The following is a 9,500-nucleotide window of genomic DNA, read 5'->3' on the forward strand; positions in this document are numbered from 1 at the left end:
GTAGAAACTATCATTATCTCCATTGATAATTCCAATGATAACTATCATTATCTCCACGGATGTGGAAATTGAAACACAAGATGTTAAGTTACTCACTTGGATCCTTTAATAAGAAGGAGAGATATGGTTTGAATCCATAAGTTCTGTCACCAGAGTCTATGAACTTAACAACTAACATCTAGGTGAGGATCACAGCCTTTGCTATTTAAATAGAGTTGTGTTGTCCTTTCACACCTAGTCCCTCTAAGCAGAAGAGCATTTCCTTTTCCTATATTCTGCCAATTCAAGAACCTTCACATTTTGGTTATTTTTATTTTAGGCCCTCTGCTGTGCTCTCAGTCTCCAAAAATAGTTATCGAACCAGCACAAACAAGAGTGGGGCAAATTTCTCTGCTGATATGGACAATAATCATTATATTAACACAGTCTTAGCTTGTAAAAATAGCTTAGCATTTATAATGAAATAAATAAGGAATACAAAATATAGTTTGTAATTAAGTTAACATAACAATACCAAATGTGCGTTATGATTTCCTATGTATTTGCTTGATGTTTGCTACAAATTTATCTTTGTGATTTTTAGCAGCCAGTATAAAGGGGTAATTAAAATATGTTACAAGGTTCATAAGATTAAAGCAAGTCATTTTCTCAGGGGAAGCACAACTTTTAAAGAAAATGAGATGAGAGAAATGTTTCCCCAATGGTTCCAATTAAGAAAACATTGTGAAATATTATAAACAACCACCTCATCAGCAACCATGAGTAAGAAAAGCACCAGGATTCATAGAGATAGTTTCTTAAAATATCCCCTCAATATAGGCTGACAGCCTTGAACTGATGTACAAATGAATAACATTCTCCAAAGGACTAATATAATGTAGTGTTTACAAGTGTTTTAATTAATGAAATTTCTTTTTATTTCTCAGGTCATAGTAAAATTCATGCTTAATTGTTTGTTTTTTAAATATGTGATATCCTTTATATGCTTCTTTCTCTATACATCCATTTGATAAATATTTGCTATCAAGACTTTGTGTATCACAAGACAAGCTACAAATATTGTTTCTAACGTTTATAAAAGGAATAATTTTTGAAGTCATATAATTATTATTTTCATTAAATATTAGCTGATAATAAGAGAGTTAAAATCTCAGGCTTGTGCTTAAATAACAGTGTAGTATTGGGTAGCCAAAATACTAATTCAAGCTTTTCCATAACATCTTACAGAAAACCCAAATGACCTTTTTTGGCCAGCCCAATACATCATAAAGACCACTGCTCTGAAGTCAAGGTAACTCTGTTAAAATCCAGACCCTGATACTTAGTAGCTGAGTGACCTTGGGCAAGTTGATGTCTCTGTCCCAATTTCGTCACTTGCAAAATTTGGATGATACTAGTACGTAACTCATATGGTAGTAGTAAGAATTAAAATGAGTTTGTATATGTAAGATTGGCAGAAGGAGAACCAATAAATATTAGTTACAATGGTAATGATGCTCTTCACGGTCAAGTTACATAGCTTCCTTACTTTCCAACTTTCTCATCAGTATAATGTAGATAACACTACTCAATTATGTTTTTTCTAAGAATTGAAATATAAAAGTGGCATATAAAAATGGAGTTTAGTTTCTGGTCCATTGGAAGCACTTGATATATGGTAGCTATTATTATTATGATCATCCATCTTTAAACAAAGTGTACTGGATGCCTATTATTAACAAGGCTTCCCAGATGGTACAGTGGTAAAGAATCTTCCTGCTAATGTAGGAGATGAGGGCTCAATACCTAGGTCAGGACGATCCCCTGGAGGAGGAAATGACAACCCACTTCAGTAGTCTTGCCTGGAAAATCATATGGACAGGGGAACCTGGCCAGCTGCAGTCCATGAGGTCTCAAAGAGCCGGACACGACTTAGCAACTGAGCACGTGCTATTAACAAAGCACTTTGCTAATCTGAGATCAGAGTGGGATGTGAGTCTTGGAGGATTTCATCCCAACTGATGTGTGGAGCACAGCAGACAACCAGGACTAGAAACTAACGCTAGTCTTTCCTTCCTTTGTGGTTCTCAGATATTTGCAGGCAGAGCAGGGAAACATGATGTGGTCCTTTCCTCGTCCATGCAGGCGTCATTTCCTCCAGGAGTCAGGTGGGCTGTCCTTCTTGAGTGTACATGTGTGTGGTCTGGTTAGTGCATACCTGTTCCTGTGAGATCCAGGTGGGACCCTAAGCAGCAGGAGGAGCAGTAGGTGGGGCACAGCTTTTCTGCCTAAAACTGAGGTAACTGCACAAACCAGAGTCCTTCTGAGGATTCCCTGAATAACTCAATGATCCAGAACTTATGTTGACCACATATTCACCTAGACTTTAACTCTCATCTGAGGCTTATTTGTGAAACATTAAGGGGTTTTAAAGCAGCTTCTTTGGTGTCTCAGCAGTAAAGAATCCGCCTGCATTGTGGGAGGCACAAGAAACATGGGTTCGATCCCTGGGGTTCAGAAGATCCCATGGAGGACAGAGAAGCCTGGCATGCTATAGTCCATAGAGTCGTCAAGAGTCGACTTAGCAACTGAACAACAACTAAAAAGCAGCTGAGGGTGAAAGAAGCTAATTGAAAAGGCAATTTACTGTATAATTCCCACTATATGACATTATGAAAAAGGAAAACAATAGACACAGAAAAAGGCTCAGTGATTGCCAGAGTCTGACGGGGAGCAGAGGGTTGAACAGCAGAACATGGAGGAGTTTGGGGGGCAATTAAAATACTCTGTGATACCATAATGATGGATGTGTTGTGCCGTGTTGTGCTTAGTTGCTCAGTCGTATCCAACTCTTTGAGACCCCATGGGTAGCCCACCAGCTCCTCTGTCTATGGGATTTTCCAGGCAAGAATACTGGAGTGGGTTGCCATCCAGGGGATCTTCCTGACCCAGATCCAGGGATCAAACCCAGGTCTCCACATTGCAGGCAGATTCTTTACCATCTGAGACACCAGGGAAGCCCATAATGATGGACACATGTCATTACATATTTATCCCAATACACAGAATGTATAACACTGAGAGTAAGCTATAACATAAACCACAAACTTTGGGTAATAATGATATGTCAGTGTAGGTTCATCTATTGCAACAAATGTACCACTCTGGTGGAGGATTTTGATAACTTGAGAATCTATACATGTGTGCAGGAGATGGTATATTGGAAATCTCTGTACCTTCCCCTCAATTTTGCTATGAACCATAAACATAAATTTTTCTTAAAACAAAAATTTTTATTAAATCAAGTAGGTTCCCATAATAATTCATAGAGAAAAGACTTCAACGCCCAAAGCATTCGTGAATTCCAAAAATGTTTGGTTCAACTACATTTTGTGTGTGAAAAACATAATGATAGCTGCAAATATTTATAAGATTCTACTACCATTACTATGACCTTAAAATCTTGAGAAACTGCATCGAATTGTAAAAAAAAAAAACACCTGTCTGAGGCTAGTGTGTGTATCACGGCATGTGCACGTGTATATATGTGTCTATGTGCTTTGGGGGAACATGGTGCCACTGGGAAGAGAATTGGGAGATTAGAGAATATCTGATGAGGGCATTCTATATATATCCCAGGCTACAGAAACTGGACTCGAAGGTTTAGCCTATTGTTCTCAAGAATGGCTGTCAGTCATGCATCATTATCAGGGGAATTGGTTTCAAGATCCTCATCACTCTCCCCTTCCCCACAGATACCAAAATCCTCGGATGCTCAAGTTCCATATATAAAACGGCATAGCACGTTCAACTCTGCATAAATATGGATTCCACATTCTGGTATCTAACCAACTGCAGATGTGAAAGCCATGGGTACACAGGGTCAATCTATCTAGAATCATCCTAGGATCCTAAATTTTAAATGACTATGTCTGTCCCTAACCTTAAAGATTCACATTTAATAGGTTTAAAGAGGGAAGGGCCTGGATATCAATATCTTTCAAATCTTTTTCCAGGTCTGATGTGTAGCCAGTGTTGAAAATCATGTTTTAGATGACGAGAAACCGCATAAGGACTTCAATTAGCTGAGTAACATGATGTGATCTGCCTTTTGGAAAGATCTGTCAGCAGCAGTGTGAAGTAAAAGGGGCACAATTGAACACAGTAGCATGCAATTTATTAGAAATATCGAATTGTTAGAAAACAATCTGAAACCAATAACCAGAAAACAGTTAATTGAGAGGAAATATACTTCTGACTCCATCTCTAGATTATTATTTATTGACTGGATAAATTGAATTGCTCACACATCACAGAAGACAATTTATTTGTTTTGAATTATGTCGCTTCTCCCAACACACTCTGAGATATAAGGACTTTTAGTTCCTGGATTTAGATCTTCATTTCATAATGAACATTAGATGTTATATGTAGGTTAAATATTATATAATTTAGATTGTTGTGTAATGTATAAAACTGGTTTTTGAAGCTGTCTTTATGTTTATTAACTAATCATGGGAAATAAATTAAAAATCACAGGTAGCAATAAAGATACTGATTAGAGGCAACAATAAGATATCTATGTTACTGAATTACAGTACTGAAAGGGATAGGAATATTTATGGAGAGAGTCCTAGTACTTGATTAATTATGGGAGGGTAACCCCCATTTAAAGCCCTAGGTGATTTTACACGTGTGTTAAGCACATGTTTATTAATGTTTGGAAAAGAACATCTTTTCTAAAATTTTCTTCTCTCCTAATCTTGCACTGAGAATATAAAACTCATTCATTTGGATAAAGAATAAAATTTGGATAAAATCTGTTCCAATTTTAATTGAATCAAAGAGCAAGAAAGGGACTGTATCAGCCACTAATGTTATCTGAGAGTAGATCACTTTCTGGGTGACACATTTAAAAGGTGATTTAAAAGCACAACGGGAAAGGTTAAGGATAGAAATCTAGATGATAAAAATAACAGTAAAAGTTAAATCTGGATGGAGGAGTTCAGAGAATATCTTGAAAGGAGAGAAAAAGATGAGGCTGGAAGAGAAAGGGAAACTGAAACCAGATTAGGAGGGTCCTGAACACAAGAGGTGTAAAGTTGTAGAGCTAGAAGGAATCTTAGTGATCATCTATGTAATATAAGAACTCAGATTCAGCAATGGTCTTGAACTTCAAGACTTCTTCTGAGTTCAAAGTTATTTTCAACTATGTGTACCAACCATTCAAATATATAAAATATTCTTTCTTGAAATATAAAAATACATATATACACTCCTTTGGGCTTGTTTTAGATGAATACTGGTTATAATGCATAGAATTATTGCAGAAAATATGCTCAAGATTTCTCTACTGCAGCATGAAGTGAAGCCTAGACATAGTAACAGAGTGATGAGCTAGTCTATGGAATAAGAAAAACTTTCTTTTCTTCCAGGATTTCCATCTTTGTCCCTAAAGTGGGAATTCACCAGTCAAAAATTGTAAGGTGCTGGTAGGAGAGTTTCTGTTTTCAGAACTTCCTACCTCTGCTGCTGCTGTGGCTGCTAAGTTGCTTCAGCCGTGTCTGACTCTATGCGACCCTATAGACGGCAGCCCATCAGGCTCCCCCGTCCCTGGGATTCTCCAGGCAAGAACACTGGAATGGGTTGCCATTTCCTTCTCCAATGCATGAAAGTGAAAAGTGAAAGTGAAGTCGCTCAGTTGTGTCCCACTCTTTGCAACTTCATGGACTGTAGCCTACCAGGCTCCTCCGTCCATGGGATTTTCCAGGCAAGAGTACTGGAGTGGGGTGCCATTGCCTTCTCCTCTCTGGCTGCACATAAATGCTATGACCAACGGAAAGTCACTCAGTCGTGTCCAACTCTTTGGGACCCCATGGACTATACAGTCCATGGAATTCTCCAGGCCAGAATAGTGGAGAGGGTAGCCTTTATCTTCTCCAGAAGATCTTCCCGACCCAGGAATCAAACCTGGGTCTTCTGCATTGCAGGGGTGGATTCTTTACCAACTGAGCTATGAGGGAAGCCCATATGATCAAAGAGGTGTTTAAAAAATACCCACTCTCAGATATCCTGATTTCATTAGTTGAGCGGTGGTTGGGAACCATAGCCTAGGTAGATCTAGGAAGAAGGATGTATAAATTTACCTGTCTTTCTCCAGCATGCATGAGTCTCTCTTTGCACTCTACAAGTGCGAGCCCTCAGACGTTTCCGACTCTTTCCTACCCCATGTGGGGAATGATTGAAAATCAGCAGTTGTCTGTCTGCCAGTCCCGATAATGCTTGGCTGGGTCACCCCAAGATCTAGACTTGGGGAAAAGTGTGAGGAAACATTTGGCCACAAATCAGAAAAATGATATCTAGTCTATTTACACTTCCGCAGGGATCCCATTCTTAACCCATCAGCTGGTTCAGAGCCTACAAGAGGAAAAGTAGTTCCATTAGTGGTTATCTTCATGGACCATTTGATAAGGTCAAAGTTATCAGAGAAAAATACTTTGCAAGCTTGCTAAATAGGATGTCACACTACTTAACATAGATATAGTCCATATTCTTTAAGTAAGTATAAGTCAACTATAAATGGGATTTCAGCCAAAACAAAAAGATTAATCTGTATACTATGTCAAAATTGCATATTATTTACAGCAACTGATTTTAAAGTTTTCCCCTTAAAATGTAAAAATATTTGAATAGGGGAATATAATCTATCTCTAATACCTATCATTGTTGTTGTTCAGTCGCCAAGTCATCTCTGACTCTGTGACGCCATGGACTGTAACACACCAGACTCCTCTTTCCTCCACTATTTTCCAGAGTTTGCTCAAATTCATTTCCAATATACCTATATATTGATTTATTTATCTATCAAAACAGGCTATATTTTAATTTCTTAAAGACATATGAATGTATATTAATATCTCTAAATTGCTATCTCCCAAAAACTTTTTTTGCCAAATCATCAAATAAACAATGATGCTATAACCAGAAAGACATACTGTTAAATTAACCAGAAATGTTATGAAAACTTGAATATGCCTATATGTTATGTTGATTTGCAGCAGTAAATCAACACTTCATTTTTAATCATTTTGGGAGATGTCATCCTCAAAGTTTTCTTAAACTATTATCTTTATTCAGGTTATGTATTTTATGTTTACATCTAGTCTTTTACTTATGTTTTAATTAAACATGTAAACCACATTTTATTGTTCAGTCACTCAGTCGTGTCCAACTCTTTGCGATCCCATAGACTGCAGCACTCCAGACTTCCCAGTCCTTCACCATCTCCCAGAGCTTGCTCAAACCCATGTTCATTGAATCAGTGATGCCATCCAACCATTTCTTCCTCTGTCATCCCCTTCTGCTCCTGCCTTCTATCTTTCCCAGCATCAGGGTCTGTTCCAATGATTCAGCTCTTTACATTAGGTGACCAAAGTATTGGAGCTTCATTTTCAGCATCAGTCCTTTCAATGAATATTCAGGATTGATTTCCTTTAGGATTGACTGTTTTGATCTCCTTGCTGTGCGAGGGACTCTCAGGAGTCTTCTCCAGCACCACAGTTTGAAAGCATCAGATCTTTAGCGCTGAGCCTTTTTTTATTGTCCAGCTCTCACACCTGTTCTTGACTACCAGAAAAACCATAGCTTTGACTATATGGACCTTTGTAGGCAAAGTAATATCTCTGCTTTTTAATTCACTGTCTAGGTTTGCCATTGCTTTTCTTTCAAGGAGCAAGCATCTTTTAATTTCATGGCTACAGTCACCATCCACAATAATTTTGGAGCCCAGGAAAATAAAGTCTGTCACTGTCTCCATTTTTCCCCAACTATTTGCCATGAAGTCATGGGGCTGGATACCATGATCTTCATTTTTTGAATGTTGAGTTTTAAGCCAGCTTTTTCACTTTCCTCTTTCACCTTCATCAATTCCTCTTCCTTTTCTTTCATAAGTGTGATTAAGAATATGTTACTAAACAAGGCAATGTGTATAATCCTTACTTCATTTTTCTGGGAAACTAAATATTTTAATAAATTTGAATTTTATTAAGTTATCTGTATATATAATGTACACACACATATATAAAGTATTCATAGTTATACTCAGTGAAATCAATTTGTAGGTTTACTTTCCATTTAATTTTGCATTTTAATGGAAAAAGTTATATGTTATTCTAAAAAGCAAAAGGAGATCAGTCCTGGGTGTTCATTGGAAAGACTGATTTTGAAGCTGAAACTCCAATACTTTGGCCACCTGATGCGAAGAGCTGACTCATTTGAAAAGACCCTCATGCTAGGAAAGATTGAGGGCAGGAGGAGAAGGGGACGACAGAGGATGAGATGGTTGGATGGCATCACCGACTTGATTGACCTGGGTTTGGGTGGATTCCAGGAGTTGGTGATGGACAGGGAGGCCTGGCATGCTGTGGTTCATAGGGTTACAAAGAGTCAGACACAACTGAGTGACTGAATTGAACTGAACTGATTATAGCCCTCTGTTGATCAGAGCTGGAGTTGCTGGTTGCCCCAGGAAGGAGGTCTTGCACTTAGATAAGGTGGGTCCCTTCATGACTGAGCGACTGAACTGAACTGAACTGAAAAAGGAAAACAATGCATATATATGTACAAATACAAATATAAATATGTATGTGTGTCTGTTGGAGGTGCTTTTGCATTTTGCATGCAACCAAGCTCTGTCTAACAACACTTTTAAATGAAGGGCATTAGCTTAGGAATTCATATTTACCTTGGAAATAACATTTGTCAAAGATTGCTTACAAAAGGCATGTATTTGTTACCTTACTTCTCCACAGAAAATGTATCCTAGTGGTTGTCTTCTCCATTTGTAGTCACTTCACACTGACCATTTCAAGTTTGTGTTTTATCTTTCCTACAGTGTCATTGATGAAAGTCAATCCATTGCCCAGCACTTTCTCAGACTCTCTTGTCTTATTTTGTTAAGTTGAATAGTGGTGCTCAGGGTGAAACTGGCAAAACTGAGACATCTGTTTCTAATGTCTTCTCTTCCTTGACTCCAGGAAATGTCTCTCCTCATCTCCTGCCTCCTTCTCTGCTGTTCTTGATTCTATCGGAGACACATGAGTGTTTCCTTAGGCCCTGGAAGCCTAAATTCCTCAATGGGTACCCACATAAGTCTGCCTCTCACAGGCCTAGTTACCTGCCTTCTCCATGTTTCTCTCCATATAATATACCTTATCCCACATGGGGCTAGTTTCAACCAGCAGTGACATGGTATACAGAAAATGTAAATACTTTTTTACACAAATTACACAAAAAATATAAAATATGCTTGTTTGAAAATAGCATTTTCCAAAGTGATAAACTATATAATATCAAGTCTAGTAAATCCCCTGGTATAGAAGTATGAGGATAGAAGGTGAGGTGAGGGAAGTTTCTAAGAAGTTTGAGAAGTTTACCATCACAATGCATAACAACACATCAAAAGTCCTGGGTTTCAGTAACAAAAAATCTGTTTCAGCTTGCAAGTTCAAGGAGTTTTAAAA

This window comes from Ovis aries, chromosome 10 (genome assembly GCF_016772045.2).
Source record: "Ovis aries strain OAR_USU_Benz2616 breed Rambouillet chromosome 10, ARS-UI_Ramb_v3.0, whole genome shotgun sequence".
Lineage (NCBI taxonomy): Eukaryota > Metazoa > Chordata > Mammalia > Artiodactyla > Bovidae > Ovis > Ovis aries.